General features: G+C 40.4%; 4 pseudogenes; 1 reads left to right on the forward strand and 3 right to left on the reverse strand.

The window, feature by feature from the left end:
• The window catches only part of LOC132483040 (centrosomal protein of 78 kDa-like), a 360,457-nt pseudogene that overhangs the window by 100,258 nt on the left and 242,148 nt on the right, over positions 1 to 18,051 (forward strand).
• On the reverse strand, positions 1,893 to 5,495 carry LOC132483022 (ferritin heavy chain-like; annotated as a pseudogene).
• Positions 7,849 to 11,451, reverse strand: LOC132483024 (ferritin heavy chain-like; annotated as a pseudogene).
• LOC132483025 (ferritin heavy chain-like) lies at positions 13,809 to 17,411 on the reverse strand (annotated as a pseudogene).

The following is an 18,051-nucleotide window of genomic DNA, read 5'->3' on the forward strand; positions in this document are numbered from 1 at the left end:
GGAGCACGGGCTCTAGGTGCACAGGCTTCAGTAGTTGTGGCTTGCGGGCTCTAGAGCACAGGCTCAGTAGTGTGGCACATGGGCTTAGTTGCTCCGCGGCATGTGGGATCTTCCCAGACCAAGGATCGGACCCGTGTCCCCTGCATTGGCAGATGGATTTTTAACTGCTGCGCCACCAGAGAAGCCCACAGTGGGACCTTTTAACATTGTTTCCAAAGCTGTTTTCTTTGGAATACTGTTTTGTGAGATTTGGTAGAAAAAGAATCCCATGATCAGAATGTTTGGGAAACACTGAATATTTTATCCCCATGGTATACATTCAAAATGTATATTCTTTACATCAGACATAAAATTCCTAGAGTAAACAAAAACTGAAAAAACAAAACAAAAAATCCTGCTAATTCGATTAATACAAGTTTTCCACTGAACACTTGTGAATGTTTTTGAGGCACTGGCTGATACTGAACACAGTCTTGGGAAGGCTGATCTGAGGAATTAAAATTCTGTAAATTATGAGGAAAACACTTTTAGGTGAGAAGAGATGCATATGGTAGCAGGCTTCAGTATTCTGTGTTTCCATTCGGGAGATTGTTCTTATTTGATCCCTTCCACCCTTGATCCTTTTTCCATGCAGTGGACTCTGTAGTAGGGATAAAGGGGAAAATGTCATTTAGTACCCTAGAAGAGCTATTTACTCTACTGTAGATACAGTGGAGGCTGGTAAAAGTGTGTTGATAATAAGACATATTAGCTTAGGTTCTCTTGGTAGCAAATAACAAAAACTAAATCAAAGTTGGATATATGAAACCCAAGGGCAGAAATAGAGCCAGGCTCAGGAAAGGTCTAGGAAGCAGCTATATCATTTCCAGTAATGTGATCGCCGGACTGCTTTTCAACAAAGGGCGTCTTCCTAATGAACTTCAAAATGAACTCTGCTGCTGGTTGGAATTTAAAAAAAAAAAAATATATATATATATATATATGTATGTATGTATATACATATATATATATTTATACACACACACACAAGCATGCATATATACATATGATACAAAGAAAGAAAACATATATAAGTGGATGTTTTGTTATTACAACATGCGTGCCAGGCATTGGTGACCATGGGAAGTCACACCCGTGTTTCTGAGCAAGACAGCCTAACCCTCATTTTTCCATTGTCACCGTTGCCCAGAGTGAACATGTCAAAGAGATACTCCACCATTCAGACTTCCAAACCCCTCCACCCCGCATCTTGCTACTCATACTTAACCATTAGTATTTGCATAATTAATGCACATAAACATTTCAGGTGAAACTGAAGACACCCTTATTTTAATCCCTGCCCAATCCCATTCCCTTCACTTGTTCCCCAGAGGCAACTGCAATCATGACTTCCAGGCTATGGTTCTATACTTTCACTACGCACATGCACCCACATTCACCAGGGACCCCTACCTCACCCCACCCCACCCCAGTCTACCCCGCATATACCTACATTATTTATAAGGGGAAGACTGATTTTGTGTTTTCCAGGGCCCCATGGAACACCTTCTCCCTCCCACTGTGGAGATCCTGAGCTGCATATGGTTGTGGTATGGCTGTGTTCAGAAACTCCTGGATACCTGTTTTAAAACTTAAAAATGAGAGATTTGCCCACATGAATCAACCGGAGACCTTTATTTATTTATGAACCAATAACTTTATTGGAAGAAACGGAAAAACTGGAAGAACAAAACTTAAGTGATAAAGTCCAGGAAAAGAGTCCTGCACTTGTTGCAAAAACAAAACCAAAACCAAAACGTAAGTGAACTTCTTCTGCAAGGGCACTGTTGCTGTCTGCATGGCAGGCACGGTGACCAGGGCTCTGGTCTCCCCGTGGCTCTGGGGAGGTCCAGTCCAGGCTCAGTTCTTCTTGTCGCTGTCGCCCAGGGTGAGCTTGTCAAAGAGGTACCCTGCCAGGTCGACGTCCTGGGCCCCCATCGTGCTCGGGGTGGTGACATGACCCTCCAGCTCTCTGATGAACGCCACCTACTGGCTGAGGTAGTGAGTTGCCAGGAAGTGGCGCAGGTCGGGGTCGCACTTGTCGGTGGCCAGCTGGTGCAGTGGAGCAGGCTCCGGGTCACTGGCTTCTCCAGGAACAAGGCGCACTTCATGGCCTTGAGGCCGCTCTTGCACTCGTCACGGACTGGCTTCCTGATGTCTTGGAAGTTGAGGCGGCCCCCGCGCTGGTTCTGCAGGCGCTTCAGGCCCCGGGCCCGCCCGCTGTGCTCGTGGGAGCGGCGCAGGAAGAACCGGCTGAAGTGCTTCAAGGCCACGTCGTCGCGGTCGAGGTAAAAGGCCGCGGCCAGGCACACGAAAGAGGCGTGGAGCTCCAGGGTGAAATGGCTGTCGACGGTGGCCTCGCACCTGCGAGGGCGGCATGCTTAACGTGGCGGGCGTGAAGGCCAAGGTGAAGGCGAAGCCGCGGGGCCTGTGGTAGCTGCCTCGGACGGAGCCCCTTTGAGGTTATTTACCCATTTCCTTCCTCTTGGGTAAGTGCAGACTTCTCTTTTCTTTGTCAGAAAACAAAAGGCTTAGATGCATTCTTAGAGCAAATAACTTAACTGTGGGGATGTATTTATCCCCTCCAGCCTCATTTGTCCTTTCACTGCCACTCAGCAAGCATTTTTTTTAACCCCTCAATTATGTTGTATGGAATGAGCCACAGTGGTAGGAAATACCATTGATCTCAAATTATCTTTCATTCATTCATTCAATAAATATTTCTTGATTACTTGATATGGCCCAGGCACTGGTATGGGATTTGGGCATATATTAGTAACAAAGAGAGACAAAGTCTGTTCCCATGAGGTTTGTATTCTAGTGGAGAAGCAGACCAAAACAAACCAAAACAAAAAAACTACTGTTTCTCTCCCTTTATTGTCTCAAGTAAATACGTATAAGATATTACACATGTATACGATATTAAAAAGTCAATATTTTCTTAGAAGTTAAGGACGTTATAGTGGAAGACATAAGACCAACCTAGGTATTTATAATGAATTAATTCAACATTAATTCAACAGCTATTTATATACAGTATTCCAAATGTGTGTCACTGTTTGACTCTGGAGATACACAGAATCAAACATGGTCTCTGTTCTCAAGGTACAAGAAAGAGTGATGGACTGTTTGAAGTGCTCTCAATGGTTGTAAAGCTTTTGGATAAAATAGCTGTTTTCACTTAAAGTTTTATTACCATGCCTTTGACTAATGTACTTTTTTGGTGGGTCTCTTTATTTCTCTTTGAAAGCTCATGCTATGCTATAATCATTGTTTATGAAGGAAGCAAAGGATCAAATAGCAACTGTCACATTGTAAACTTATCTAAGCAATTTTAGAGGCATTTAATTGTTGAGTCTGTAAAGAAATAGAATAATAAGAATGTCTATTTGATAAGTTGATTTTAATGATAGGATCATACATTAGAGATAGAAAAGAACTACATGATCAGTTTCTCAGTGAGATAAAATTGTATTCTATGTTTGCTTAACACCAGTGTTTAGTCGTAATATAATTGCAGTCTTTCAAAAATTTCCTTGGAAGAGTCCATTGTAGACTTCACTGGAAGAATCTATTTAAATAGAAGAAATCTTGATTTTGTAGAACATTTTCTCATTATGTTCCAAGATTATTTAATAATTAATTTATCTGGACCACTTTACTCTTCAAATATTAAAATAATACTATTGAATGGTTATATGTGTACTAAGGGGGTGATAATGGTGTTTCTCAGATGTTTTATCCCTCATCATTACTTCCTAGGTTAGAAGATGATGTTAAAATACATGTTATAACTAAGAGAAACCTAAGGTTTAAAATCTAACTTTTTTAAGGGAAATGAATAAACTAGCATGAACTGGAACCTCAAATTTCCATGAAGGAAATATACATATATATAAACAAAAACATTGCCTACACTTTTTCTTTAATGAGGAATGTAAAGCTAAATACAAACACAGAATGAGAAAACTTCAGAGCAGATCATGTTTTTAGAAAAATTTTAAATTTTATTTTTTTAATTTATTTATTTTATTTTTAATTTTTGGCTGCATTGGGTCTTTGTTGGATGCGGGCTTTCTCTAGCTGCAGCAAGTGGGGGCTACTCTTTGTTGCAGTGCGTGGGTGTCTCATTGCGGTGGCCTCTCTTGTTATGGAGCACGGGCTCTAGGTGCTCGTGCTTCAGTAGTTGTGGCATGCCGGCTCAGTAGTTGTGGCATGTGGGCTTAGTTGCTCTGTGGCATGTGGGACCTTCCAGGACCAGGGCTGGAACTCATGTTCCCTGCATTGGCAGGCATTTCTTAACCACTGTGCCACCAGGGAAGCCACCAAATTAAAAAAAAATTTGACAATCAAATTTTATAGTTTATAACTTGGTATGGGCTAAGATAATGTCTTTTAAAATATCAGTATAGGACTATAAGATGAAGGTTTCTTTGAAATATTTGTGGTCAGTGTTGGTATTATGTTAGGATTCTCCAGAAAAACAGAACCAATAGAAGATATATTTATATATTATATAAAACAAGGAATTAGCTCCCATGATTATGGAGGCTGACAAGTCTCAAAATCTGCAGTTGCCATACTTGAGACCCAGGAGAGTCCATGGTGTAGGTCCAGTCCAAAGGCCAGGAGGCTCAAGACCCAGGAAATTCAAGTTGAAGGCAGGAAAAAAACCATGTTCCTGCTCCAAGGCAGTCAGGCAAGAGGAGTTCCCGCTTACTCAGAGGAAGGTCAGCATCTTTATTTTATTCAGGCCTTCAAATGATTGGATGAGGCTCATCGACTTTAAGGAAAGCAATCTGCTTTACTTCGTCTAGTATTTCAAATGTTAATCTCATGGAAAAACACCCTTTCAGGCACAAACAATAATATTTGACTAAATATCTGGGTACCCACTGGCCCTTTGAAGTTGACATATAAAAATTAGCTATCACAGTATTATTCGTGATAAATGCAGAGTCAACTAATAAAAATTCTCATGCTATAATCTGTAAAAACTGTTTTGACTTTCAGTTCCCTTCATTAATTTAAAAATGTTACAGAACTAATAGTTACACAACTGATATTAGACAATAAGTTCTGACTCCATGTCAATGATTAGCTCTTATTCATTCATTCAGCATATTTCTATTGAGCACCTATTATATGACAGGTATTTTATAGGTACTAACATCAAACTTGTTCTATAAGCTCTTCATATTTGTATTTCTTTTGTAGCTAAGTGCTAGTAAATGTTACATATAATTCCTTCTTTGAAAATTAATACATGAAGTAGGATCAACGGTATAATCTTAAGGAAGTAGACCATATGAAGCAGCAGCTGGTGGCTTATCTCACTCTCTGTGGCGTGTGTGTGTGTGTATACATATGTATAAATAAATCATTTAATGAGAGGTAATGAAAAGTGATACATCAATATTATATATCTCTGGGCTGTTCAATCTGCATTACCTCATTATTACAGATACTGGATTAAATTTGATTATCGTTACCCATATTTTACAGATAAAGAAATTGTGAATTAAAGTATGTAACATGATCAAACACAGAGCTTGTAAATAGCAGAGAGTGACACATCTGAATGGATGTGTGTGATATCTACCCACTGTCATGGTGAGGGCCTTGCATTACACTTACTGTCCAAAGCTTACTGTGCTGAAACCTTCACAGCAAAGGTTCCAGTTTCTCATAATGATCTCTAAGTGAAAGTGAATGAAGTTTAGCTACCAGGTATGTGCTTCTGGAACAACACACGATGGGACCTTTTTTTTTTTTTCACTTTAGTTTTATTTTATTTTATTTTTTGGCTGCGTTGGGACTTGGTTGCTGCATGCGGGCTTTCTCTAGTTGCGGCAAGTGGGGGCTATTCTTCATTGTGGTGCATGGGCTTTTCATTTCGGTGGCTTCTCTTGTTGCGGAGCACGGGCTCTAGGTGCACAGGCTTCAGTAGTTGTGGCTTGCGGGCTCTAGAGCACAGGCTCAGTAGTGTGGCACATGGGCTTAGTTGCTCCGCGGCATGTGGGATCTTCCCAGACCAAGGATCGGACCCGTGTCCCCTGCATTGGCAGATGGATTTTTAACTGCTGCGCCACCAGAGAAGCCCACAGTGGGACCTTTTAACATTGTTTCCAAAGCTGTTTTCTTTGGAATACTGTTTTGTGAGATTTGGTAGAAAAAGAATCCCATGATCAGAATGTTTGGGAAACACTGAATATTTTATCCCCATGGTATACATTCAAAATGTATATTCTTTACATCAGACATAAAATTCCTAGAGTAAACAAAAACTGAAAAAACAAAACAAAAAATCCTGCTAATTCGATTAATACAAGTTTTCCACTGAACACTTGTGAATGTTTTTGAGGCACTGGCTGATACTGAACACAGTCTTGGGAAGGCTGATCTGAGGAATTAAAATTCTGTAAATTATGAGGAAAACACTTTTAGGTGAGAAGAGATGCATATGGTAGCAGGCTTCAGTATTCTGTGTTTCCATTCGGGAGATTGTTCTTATTTGATCCCTTCCACCCTTGATCCTTTTTCCATGCAGTGGACTCTGTAGTAGGGATAAAGGGGAAAATGTCATTTAGTACCCTAGAAGAGCTATTTACTCTACTGTAGATACAGTGGAGGCTGGTAAAAGTGTGTTGATAATAAGACATATTAGCTTAGGTTCTCTTGGTAGCAAATAACAAAAACTAAATCAAAGTTGGATATATGAAACCCAAGGGCAGAAATAGAGCCAGGCTCAGGAAAGGTCTAGGAAGCAGCTATATCATTTCCAGTAATGTGATCGCCGAACTGCTTTTCAACAAAGGGCGTCTTCCTAATGAACTTCAAAATGAACTCTGCTGCTGGTTGGAATTTAAAAAAAAAAAAAATATATATATATATATATATATATATATGTATATACATATATATATATTTATACACACACACACAAGCATGCATATATACATATGATACAAAGAAAGAAAACATATATAAGTGGATGTTTTGTTATTACAACATGCGTGCCAGGCATTGGTGACCATGGGAAGTCACACCCGTGTTTCTGAGCAAGACAGCCTAACCCTCATTTTTCCATTGTCACCGTTGCCCAGAGTGAACATGTCAAAGAGATACTCCACCATTCAGACTTCCAAACCCCTCCACCCCGCATCTTGCTACTCATACTTAACCATTAGTATTTGCATAATTAATGCACATAAACATTTCAGGTGAAACTGAAGACACCCTTATTTTAATCCCTGCCCAATCCCATTCCCTTCACTTGTTCCCCAGAGGCAACTGCAATCATGACTTCCAGGCTATGGTTCTATACTTTCACTACGCACATGCACCCACATTCACCAGGGACCCCTACCTCACCCCACCCCACCCCAGTCTACCCCGCATATACCTACATTATTTATAAGGGGAAGACTGATTTTGTGTTTTCCAGGGCCCCATGGAACACCTTCTCCCTCCCACTGTGGAGATCCTGAGCTGCATATGGTTGTGGTATGGCTGTGTTCAGAAACTCCTGGATACCTGTTTTAAAACTTAAAAATGAGAGATTTGCCCACATGAATCAACCGGAGACCTTTATTTATTTATGAACCAATAACTTTATTGGAAGAAACGGAAAAACTGGAAGAACAAAACTTAAGTGATAAAGTCCAGGAAAAGAGTCCTGCACTTGTTGCAAAAACAAAACCAAAACCAAAACGTAAGTGAACTTCTTCTGCAAGGGCACTGTTGCTGTCTGCATGGCAGGCACGGTGACCAGGGCTCTGGTCTCCCCGTGGCTCTGGGGAGGTCCAGTCCAGGCTCAGTTCTTCTTGTCGCTGTCGCCCAGGGTGAGCTTGTCAAAGAGGTACCCTGCCAGGTCGACGTCCTGGGCCCCCATCGTGCTCGGGGTGGTGACATGACCCTCCAGCTCTCTGATGAACGCCACCTACTGGCTGAGGTAGTGAGTTGCCAGGAAGTGGCGCAGGTGGGGGTCGCACTTGTCGGTGGCCAGCTGGTGCAGTGGAGCAGGCTCCGGGTCACTGGCTTCTCCAGGAACAAGGCGCACTTCATGGCCTTGAGGCCGCTCTTGCACTCGTCACGGACTGGCTTCCTGATGTCTTGGAAGTTGAGGCGGCCCCCGCGCTGGTTCTGCAGGCGCTTCAGGCCCCGGGCCCGCCCGCTGTGCTCGTGGGAGCGGCGCAGGAAGAACCGGCTGAAGTGCTTCAAGGCCACGTCGTCGCGGTCGAGGTAAAAGGCCGCGGCCAGGCACACGAAAGAGGCGTGGAGCTCCAGGGTGAAATGGCTGTCGACGGTGGCCTCGCACCTGCGAGGGCGGCATGCTTAACGTGGCGGGCGTGAAGGCCAAGGTGAAGGCGAAGCCGCGGGGCCTGTGGTAGCTGCCTGGGACGGAGCCCCTTTGAGGTTATTTACCCATTTCCTTCCTCTTGGGTAAGTGCAGACTTCTCTTTTCTTTGTCAGAAAACAAAAGGCTTAGATGCATTCTTAGAGCAAATAACTTAACTGTGGGGATGTATTTATCCCCTCCAGCCTCATTTGTCCTTTCACTGCCACTCAGCAAGCATTTTTTTTAACCCCTCAATTATGTTGTATGGAATGAGCCACAGTGGTAGGAAATACCATTGATCTCAAATTATCTTTCATTCATTCATTCAATAAATATTTCTTGATTACTTGATATGGCCCAGGCACTGGTATGGGATTTGGGCATATATTAGTAACAAAGAGAGACAAAGTCTGTTCCCATGAGGTTTGTATTCTAGTGGAGAAGCAGACCAAAACAAACCAAAACAAAAAAACTACTGTTTCTCTCCCTTTATTGTCTCAAGTAAATACGTATAAGATATTACACATGTATACGATATTAAAAAGTCAATATTTTCTTAGAAGTTAAGGACGTTATAGTGGAAGACATAAGACCAACCTAGGTATTTATAATGAATTAATTCAACATTAATTCAACAGCTATTTATATACAGTATTCCAAATGTGTGTCACTGTTTGACTCTGGAGATACACAGAATCAAACATGGTCTCTGTTCTCAAGGTACAAGAAAGAGTGATGGACTGTTTGAAGTGCTCTCAATGGTTGTAAAGCTTTTGGATAAAATAGCTGTTTTCACTTAAAGTTTTATTACCATGCCTTTGACTAATGTACTTTTTTGGTGGGTCTCTTTATTTCTCTTTGAAAGCTCATGCTATGCTATAATCATTGTTTATGAAGGAAGCAAAGGATCAAATAGCAACTGTCACATTGTAAACTTATCTAAGCAATTTTAGAGGCATTTAATTGTTGAGTCTGTAAAGAAATAGAATAATAAGAATGTCTATTTGATAAGTTGATTTTAATGATAGGATCATACATTAGAGATAGAAAAGAACTACATGATCAGTTTCTCAGTGAGATAAAATTGTATTCTATGTTTGCTTAACACCAGTGTTTAGTCGTAATATAATTGCAGTCTTTCAAAAATTTCCTTGGAAGAGTCCATTGTAGACTTCACTGGAAGAATCTATTTAAATAGAAGAAATCTTGATTTTGTAGAACATTTTCTCATTATGTTCCAAGATTATTTAATAATTAATTTATCTGGACCACTTTACTCTTCAAATATTAAAATAATACTATTGAATGGTTATATGTGTACTAAGGGGGTGATAATGGTGTTTCTCAGATGTTTTATCCCTCATCATTACTTCCTAGGTTAGAAGATGATGTTAAAATACATGTTATAACTAAGAGAAACCTAAGGTTTAAAATCTAACTTTTTTAAGGGAAATGAATAAACTAGCATGAACTGGAACCTCAAATTTCCATGAAGGAAATATACATATATATAAACAAAAACATTGCCTACACTTTTTCTTTAATGAGGAATGTAAAGCTAAATACAAACACAGAATGAGAAAACTTCAGAGCAGATCATGTTTTTAGAAAAATTTTAAATTTTATTTTTTTAATTTATTTATTTTATTTTTAATTTTTGGCTGCATTGGGTCTTTGTTGGATGCGGGCTTTCTCTAGCTGCAGCAAGTGGGGGCTACTCTTTGTTGCAGTGCGTGGGTGTCTCATTGCGGTGGCCTCTCTTGTTATGGAGCACGGGCTCTAGGTGCTCGTGCTTCAGTAGTTGTGGCATGCCGGCTCAGTAGTTGTGGCATGTGGGCTTAGTTGCTCTGTGGCATGTGGGACCTTCCAGGACCAGGGCTGGAACTCATGTTCCCTGCATTGGCAGGCATTTCTTAACCACTGTGCCACCAGGGAAGCCACCAAATTAAAAAAAAATTTGACAATCAAATTTTATAGTTTATAACTTGGTATGGGCTAAGATAATGTCTTTTAAAATATCAGTATAGGACTATAAGATGAAGGTTTCTTTGAAATATTTGTGGTCAGTGTTGGTATTATGTTAGGATTCTCCAGAAAAACAGAACCAATAGAAGATATATTTATATATTATATAAAACAAGGAATTAGCTCCCATGATTATGGAGGCTGACAAGTCTCAAAATCTGCAGTTGCCATACTTGAGACCCAGGAGAGTCCATGGTGTAGGTCCAGTCCAAAGGCCAGGAGGCTCAAGACCCAGGAAATTCAAGTTGAAGGCAGGAAAAAAACCATGTTCCTGCTCCAAGGCAGTCAGGCAAGAGGAGTTCCCGCTTACTCAGAGGAAGGTCAGCATCTTTATTTTATTCAGGCCTTCAAATGATTGGATGAGGCTCATCGACTTTAAGGAAAGCAATCTGCTTTACTTCGTCTAGTATTTCAAATGTTAATCTCATGGAAAAACACCCTTTCAGGCACAAACAATAATATTTGACTAAATATCTGGGTACCCACTGGCCCTTTGAAGTTGACATATAAAAATTAGCTATCACAGTATTATTCGTGATAAATGCAGAGTCAACTAATAAAAATTCTCATGCTATAATCTGTAAAAACTGTTTTGACTTTCAGTTCCCTTCATTAATTTAAAAATGTTACAGAACTAATAGTTACACAACTGATATTAGACAATAAGTTCTGACTCCATGTCAATGATTAGCTCTTATTCATTCATTCAGCATATTTCTATTGAGCACCTATTATATGACAGGTATTTTATAGGTACTAACATCAAACTTGTTCTATAAGCTCTTCATATTTGTATTTCTTTTGTAGCTAAGTGCTAGTAAATGTTACATATAATTCCTTCTTTGAAAATTAATACATGAAGTAGGATCAACGGTATAATCTTAAGGAAGTAGACCATATGAAGCAGCAGCTGGTGGCTTATCTCACTCTCTGTGGCGTGTGTGTGTGTGTATACATATGTATAAATAAATCATTTAATGAGAGGTAATGAAAAGTGATACATCAATATTATATATCTCTGGGCTGTTCAATCTGCATTACCTCATTATTACAGATACTGGATTAAATTTGATTATCGTTACCCATATTTTACAGATAAAGAAATTGTGAATTAAAGTATGTAACATGATCAAACACAGAGCTTGTAAATAGCAGAGAGTGACACATCTGAATGGATGTGTGTGATATCTACCCACTGTCATGGTGAGGGCCTTGCATTACACTTACTGTCCAAAGCTTACTGTGCTGAAACCTTCACAGCAAAGGTTCCAGTTTCTCATAATGATCTCTAAGTGAAAGTGAATGAAGTTTAGCTACCAGGTATGTGCTTCTGGAACAACACACGATGGGACCTTTTTTTTTTTTTCACTTTAGTTTTATTTTATTTTATTTTTTGGCTGCGTTGGGACTTGGTTGCTGCATGCGGGCTTTCTCTAGTTGCGGCAAGTGGGGGCTATTCTTCATTGTGGTGCATGGGCTTTTCATTTCGGTGGCTTCTCTTGTTGCGGAGCACGGGCTCTAGGTGCACAGGCTTCAGTAGTTGTGGCTTGCGGGCTCTAGAGCACAGGCTCAGTAGTGTGGCACATGGGCTTAGTTGCTCCGCGGCATGTGGGATCTTCCCAGACCAAGGATCGGACCCGTGTCCCCTGCATTGGCAGATGGATTTTTAACTGCTGCGCCACCAGAGAAGCCCACAGTGGGACCTTTTAACATTGTTTCCAAAGCTGTTTTCTTTGGAATACTGTTTTGTGAGATTTGGTAGAAAAAGAATCCCATGATCAGAATGTTTGGGAAACACTGAATATTTTATCCCCATGGTATACATTCAAAATGTATATTCTTTACATCAGACATAAAATTCCTAGAGTAAACAAAAACTGAAAAAACAAAACAAAAAATCCTGCTAATTCGATTAATACAAGTTTTCCACTGAACACTTGTGAATGTTTTTGAGGCACTGGCTGATACTGAACACAGTCTTGGGAAGGCTGATCTGAGGAATTAAAATTCTGTAAATTATGAGGAAAACACTTTTAGGTGAGAAGAGATGCATATGGTAGCAGGCTTCAGTATTCTGTGTTTCCATTCGGGAGATTGTTCTTATTTGATCCCTTCCACCCTTGATCCTTTTTCCATGCAGTGGACTCTGTAGTAGGGATAAAGGGGAAAATGTCATTTAGTACCCTAGAAGAGCTATTTACTCTACTGTAGATACAGTGGAGGCTGGTAAAAGTGTGTTGATAATAAGACATATTAGCTTAGGTTCTCTTGGTAGCAAATAACAAAAACTAAATCAAAGTTGGATATATGAAACCCAAGGGCAGAAATAGAGCCAGGCTCAGGAAAGGTCTAGGAAGCAGCTATATCATTTCCAGTAATGTGATCGCCGAACTGCTTTTCAACAAAGGGCGTCTTCCTAATGAACTTCAAAATGAACTCTGCTGCTGGTTGGAATTTAAAAAAAAAAAAAAAAAATATATATATATATATATATATATATATGTATATACATATATATATATTTATACACACACACACAAGCATGCATATATACATATGATACAAAGAAAGAAAACATATATAAGTGGATGTTTTGTTATTACAACATGCGTGCCAGGCATTGGTGACCATGGGAAGTCACACCCGTGTTTCTGAGCAAGACAGCCTAACCCTCATTTTTCCATTGTCACCGTTGCCCAGAGTGAACATGTCAAAGAGATACTCCACCATTCAGACTTCCAAACCCCTCCACCCCGCATCTTGCTACTCATACTTAACCATTAGTATTTGCATAATTAATGCACATAAACATTTCAGGTGAAACTGAAGACACCCTTATTTTAATCCCTGCCCAATCCCATTCCCTTCACTTGTTCCCCAGAGGCAACTGCAATCATGACTTCCAGGCTATGGTTCTATACTTTCACTACGCACATGCACCCACATTCACCAGGGACCCCTACCTCACCCCACCCCACCCCAGTCTACCCCGCATATACCTACATTATTTATAAGGGGAAGACTGATTTTGTGTTTTCCAGGGCCCCATGGAACACCTTCTCCCTCCCACTGTGGAGATCCTGAGCTGCATATGGTTGTGGTATGGCTGTGTTCAGAAACTCCTGGATACCTGTTTTAAAACTTAAAAATGAGAGATTTGCCCACATGAATCAACCGGAGACCTTTATTTATTTATGAACCAATAACTTTATTGGAAGAAACGGAAAAACTGGAAGAACAAAACTTAAGTGATAAAGTCCAGGAAAAGAGTCCTGCACTTGTTGCAAAAACAAAACCAAAACCAAAACGTAAGTGAACTTCTTCTGCAAGGGCACTGTTGCTGTCTGCATGGCAGGCACGGTGACCAGGGCTCTGGTCTCCCCGTGGCTCTGGGGAGGTCCAGTCCAGGCTCAGTTCTTCTTGTCGCTGTCGCCCAGGGTGAGCTTGTCAAAGAGGTACCCTGCCAGGTCGACGTCCTGGGCCCCCATCGTGCTCGGGGTGGTGACATGACCCTCCAGCTCTCTGATGAACGCCACCTACTGGCTGAGGTAGTGAGTTGCCAGGAAGTGGCGCAGGTGGGGGTCGCACTTGTCGGTGGCCAGCTGGTGCAGTGGAGCAGGCTCCGGGTCACTGGCTTCTCCAGGAACAAGGCGCACTTCATGGCCTTGAGGCCGCTCTTGCACTCGTCACGGACTGGCTTCCTGATGTCTTGGAAGTTGAGGCGGCCCCCGCGCTGGTTCTGCAGGCGCTTCAGGCCCCGGGCCCGCCCGCTGTGCTCGTGGGAGCGGCGCAGGAAGAACCGGCTGAAGTGCTTCAAGGCCACGTCGTCGCGGTCGAGGTAAAAGGCCGCGGCCAGGCACACGAAAGAGGCGTGGAGCTCCAGGGTGAAATGGCTGTCGACGGTGGCCTCGCACCTGCGAGGGCGGCATGCTTAACGTGGCGGGCGTGAAGGCCAAGGTGAAGGCGAAGCCGCGGGGCCTGTGGTAGCTGCCTCGGACGGAGCCCCTTTGAGGTTATTTACCCATTTCCTTCCTCTTGGGTAAGTGCAGACTTCTCTTTTCTTTGTCAGAAAACAAAAGGCTTAGATGCATTCTTAGAGCAAATAACTTAACTGTGGGGATGTATTTATCCCCTCCAGCCTCATTTGTCCTTTCACTGCCACTCAGCAAGCATTTTTTTTAACCCCTCAATTATGTTGTATGGAATGAGCCACAGTGGTAGGAAATACCATTGATCTCAAATTATCTTTCATTCATTCATTCAATAAATATTTCTTGATTACTTGATATGGCCCAGGCACTGGTATGGGATTTGGGCATATATTAGTAACAAAGAGAGACAAAGTCTGTTCCCATGAGGTTTGTATTCTAGTGGAGAAGCAGACCAAAACAAACCAAAACAAAAAAACTACTGTTTCTCTCCCTTTATTGTCTCAAGTAAATACGTATAAGATATTACACATGTATACGATATTAAAAAGTCAATATTTTCTTAGAAGTTAAGGACGTTATAGTGGAAGACATAAGACCAACCTAGGTATTTATAATGAATTAATTCAACATTAATTCAACAGCTATTTATATACAGTATTCCAAATGTGTGTCACTGTTTGACTCTGGAGATACACAGAATCAAACATGGTCTCTGTTCTCAAGGTACAAGAAAGAGTGATGGACTGTTTGAAGTGCTCTCAATGGTTGTAAAGCTTTTGGATAAAATAGCTGTTTTCACTTAAAGTTTTATTACCATGCCTTTGACTAATGTACTTTTTTGGTGGGTCTCTTTATTTCTCTTTGAAAGCTCATGCTATGCTATAATCATTGTTTATGAAGGAAGCAAAGGATCAAATAGCAACTGTCACATTGTAAACTTATCTAAGCAATTTTAGAGGCATTTAATTGTTGAGTCTGTAAAGAAATAGAATAATAAGAATGTCTATTTGATAAGTTGATTTTAATGATAGGATCATACATTAGAGATAGAAAAGAACTACATGATCAGTTTCTCAGTGAGATAAAATTGTATTCTATGTTTGCTTAACACCAGTGTTTAGTCGTAATATAATTGCAGTCTTTCAAAAATTTCCTTGGAAGAGTCCATTGTAGACTTCACTGGAAGAATCTATTTAAATAGAAGAAATCTTGATTTTGTAGAACATTTTCTCATTATGTTCCAAGATTATTTAATAATTAATTTATCTGGACCACTTTACTCTTCAAATATTAAAATAATACTATTGAATGGTTATATGTGTACTAAGGGGGTGATAATGGTGTTTCTCAGATGTTTTATCCCTCATCATTACTTCCTAGGTTAGAAGATGATGTTAAAATACATGTTATAACTAAGAGAAACCTAAGGTTTAAAATCTAACTTTTTTAAGGGAAATGAATAAACTAGCATGAACTGGAACCTCAAATTTCCATGAAGGAAATATACATATATATAAACAAAAACATTGCCTACACTTTTTCTTTAATGAGGAATGTAAAGCTAAATACAAACACAGAATGAGAAAACTTCAGAGCAGATCATGTTTTTAGAAAAATTTTAAATTTTATTTTTTTAATTTATTTATTTTATTTTTAATTTTTGGCTGCATTGGGTCTTTGTTGGATGCGGGCTTTCTCTAGCTGCAGCAAGTGGGGGCTACTCTTTGTTGCAGTGCGTGGGTGTCTCATTGCGGTGGCCTCTCTTGTTATGGAGCACGGGCTCTAGGTGCTCGTGCTTCAGTAGTTGTGGCATGCCGGCTCAGTAGTTGTGGCATGTGGGCTTAGTTGCTCTGTGGCATGTGGGACCTTCCAGGACCAGGGCTGGAACTCATGTTCCCTGCATTGGCAGGCATTTCTTAACCACTGTGCCACCAGGGAAGCCACCAAATTAAAAAAAAATTTGACAATCAAATTTTATAGTTTATAACTTGGTATGGGCTAAGATAATGTCTTTTAAAATATCAGTATAGGACTATAAGATGAAGGTTTCTTTGAAATATTTGTGGTCAGTGTTGGTATTATGTTAGGATTCTCCAGAAAAACAGAACCAATAGAAGATATATTTATATATTATATAAAATAAGGAATTAGCTCACGTGATTATGGAGGCTGACAAGTCTCAAAATCTGCAGTTGCCATACTTGAGACCCAGGAGAGTCCATGGTGTAGGTCCAGTCCAAAGGCCAGGAGGCTCAAGACCCAGGAAATTCAAGTTGAAGGCAGGAAAAAAACCATGTTCCTGCTCCAAGGCAGTCAGGCAAGAGGAGTTCCCGCTTACTCAGAGGAAGGTCAGCATCTTTATTTTATTCAGGCCTTCAAATGATTGGATGAGGCTCATCGACTTTAAGGAAAGCAATCTGCTTTACTTCGTCTAGTATTTCAAATGTTAATCTCATGGAAAAACACCCTTTCAGGCACAAACAATAATATTTGACTAAATATCTGGGTACCCACTGGCCCTTTGAAGTTGACATATAAAAATTAGCTATCACAGTATTATTCGTGATAAATGCAGAGTCAACTAATAAAAATTCTCATGCTATAATCTGTAAAAACTGTTTTGACTTTCAGTTCCCTTCATTAATTTAAAAATGTTACAGAACTAATAGTTACACAACTGATATTAGACAATAAGTTCTGACTCCATGTCAATGATTAGCTCTTATTCATTCATTCAGCATATTTCTATTGAGCACCTATTATATGACAGGTATTTTATAGGTACTAACATCAAACTTGTTCTATAAGCTCTTCATATTTGTATTTCTTTTGTAGCTAAGTGCTAGTAAATGTTACATATAATTCCTTCTTTGAAAATTAATACATGAAGTAGGATCAACGGTATAATCTTAAGGAAGTAGACCATATGAAGCAGCAGCTGGTGGCTTATCTCACTCTCTGTGGCGTGTGTGTGTGTGTATACATATGTATAAATAAATCATTTAATGAGAGGTAATGAAAAGTGATACATCAATATTATATATCTCTGGGCTGTTCAATCTGCATTACCTCATTATTACAGATACTGGATTAAATTTGATTATCGTTACCCATATTTTACAGATAAAGAAATTGTGAATTAAAGTATGTAACATGATCAAACACAGAGCTTGTAAATAGCAGAGAGTGACACATCTGAATGGATGTGTGTGATATCTACCCACTGTCATGGTGAGGGCCTTGCATTACACTTACTGTCCAAAGCTTACTGTGCTGAAACCTTCACAGCAAAGGTTCCAGTTTCTCATAATGATCTCTAAGTGAAAGTGAATGAAGTTTAGCTACCAGGTATGTGCTTCTGGAACAACACACGATGGGACCTTTTTTTTTTTTTCACTTTAGTTTTATTTTATTTTATTTTTTGGCTGCGTTGGGACTTGGTTGCTGCATGCGGGCTTTCTCTAGTTGCGGCAAGTGGGGGCTATTCTTCATTGTGGTGCATGGGCTTTTCATTTCGGTGGCTTCTCTTGTTGCGGAGCACGGGCTCTAGGTGCACAGGCTTCAGTAGTTGTGGCTTGCGGGCTCTAGAGCACAGGCTCAGTAGTGTGGCACATGGGCTTAGTTGCTCCGCGGCATGTGGGATCTTCCCAGACCAAGGATCGGACCCGTGTCCCCTGCATTGGCAGATGGATTTTTAACTGCTGCGCCACCAGA

This window comes from Mesoplodon densirostris (assembly GCF_025265405.1).
Source record: "Mesoplodon densirostris isolate mMesDen1 chromosome Y unlocalized genomic scaffold, mMesDen1 primary haplotype SUPER_Y_unloc_2, whole genome shotgun sequence".
NCBI classification, from domain to species: Eukaryota; Metazoa; Chordata; class Mammalia; order Artiodactyla; family Ziphiidae; genus Mesoplodon; species Mesoplodon densirostris.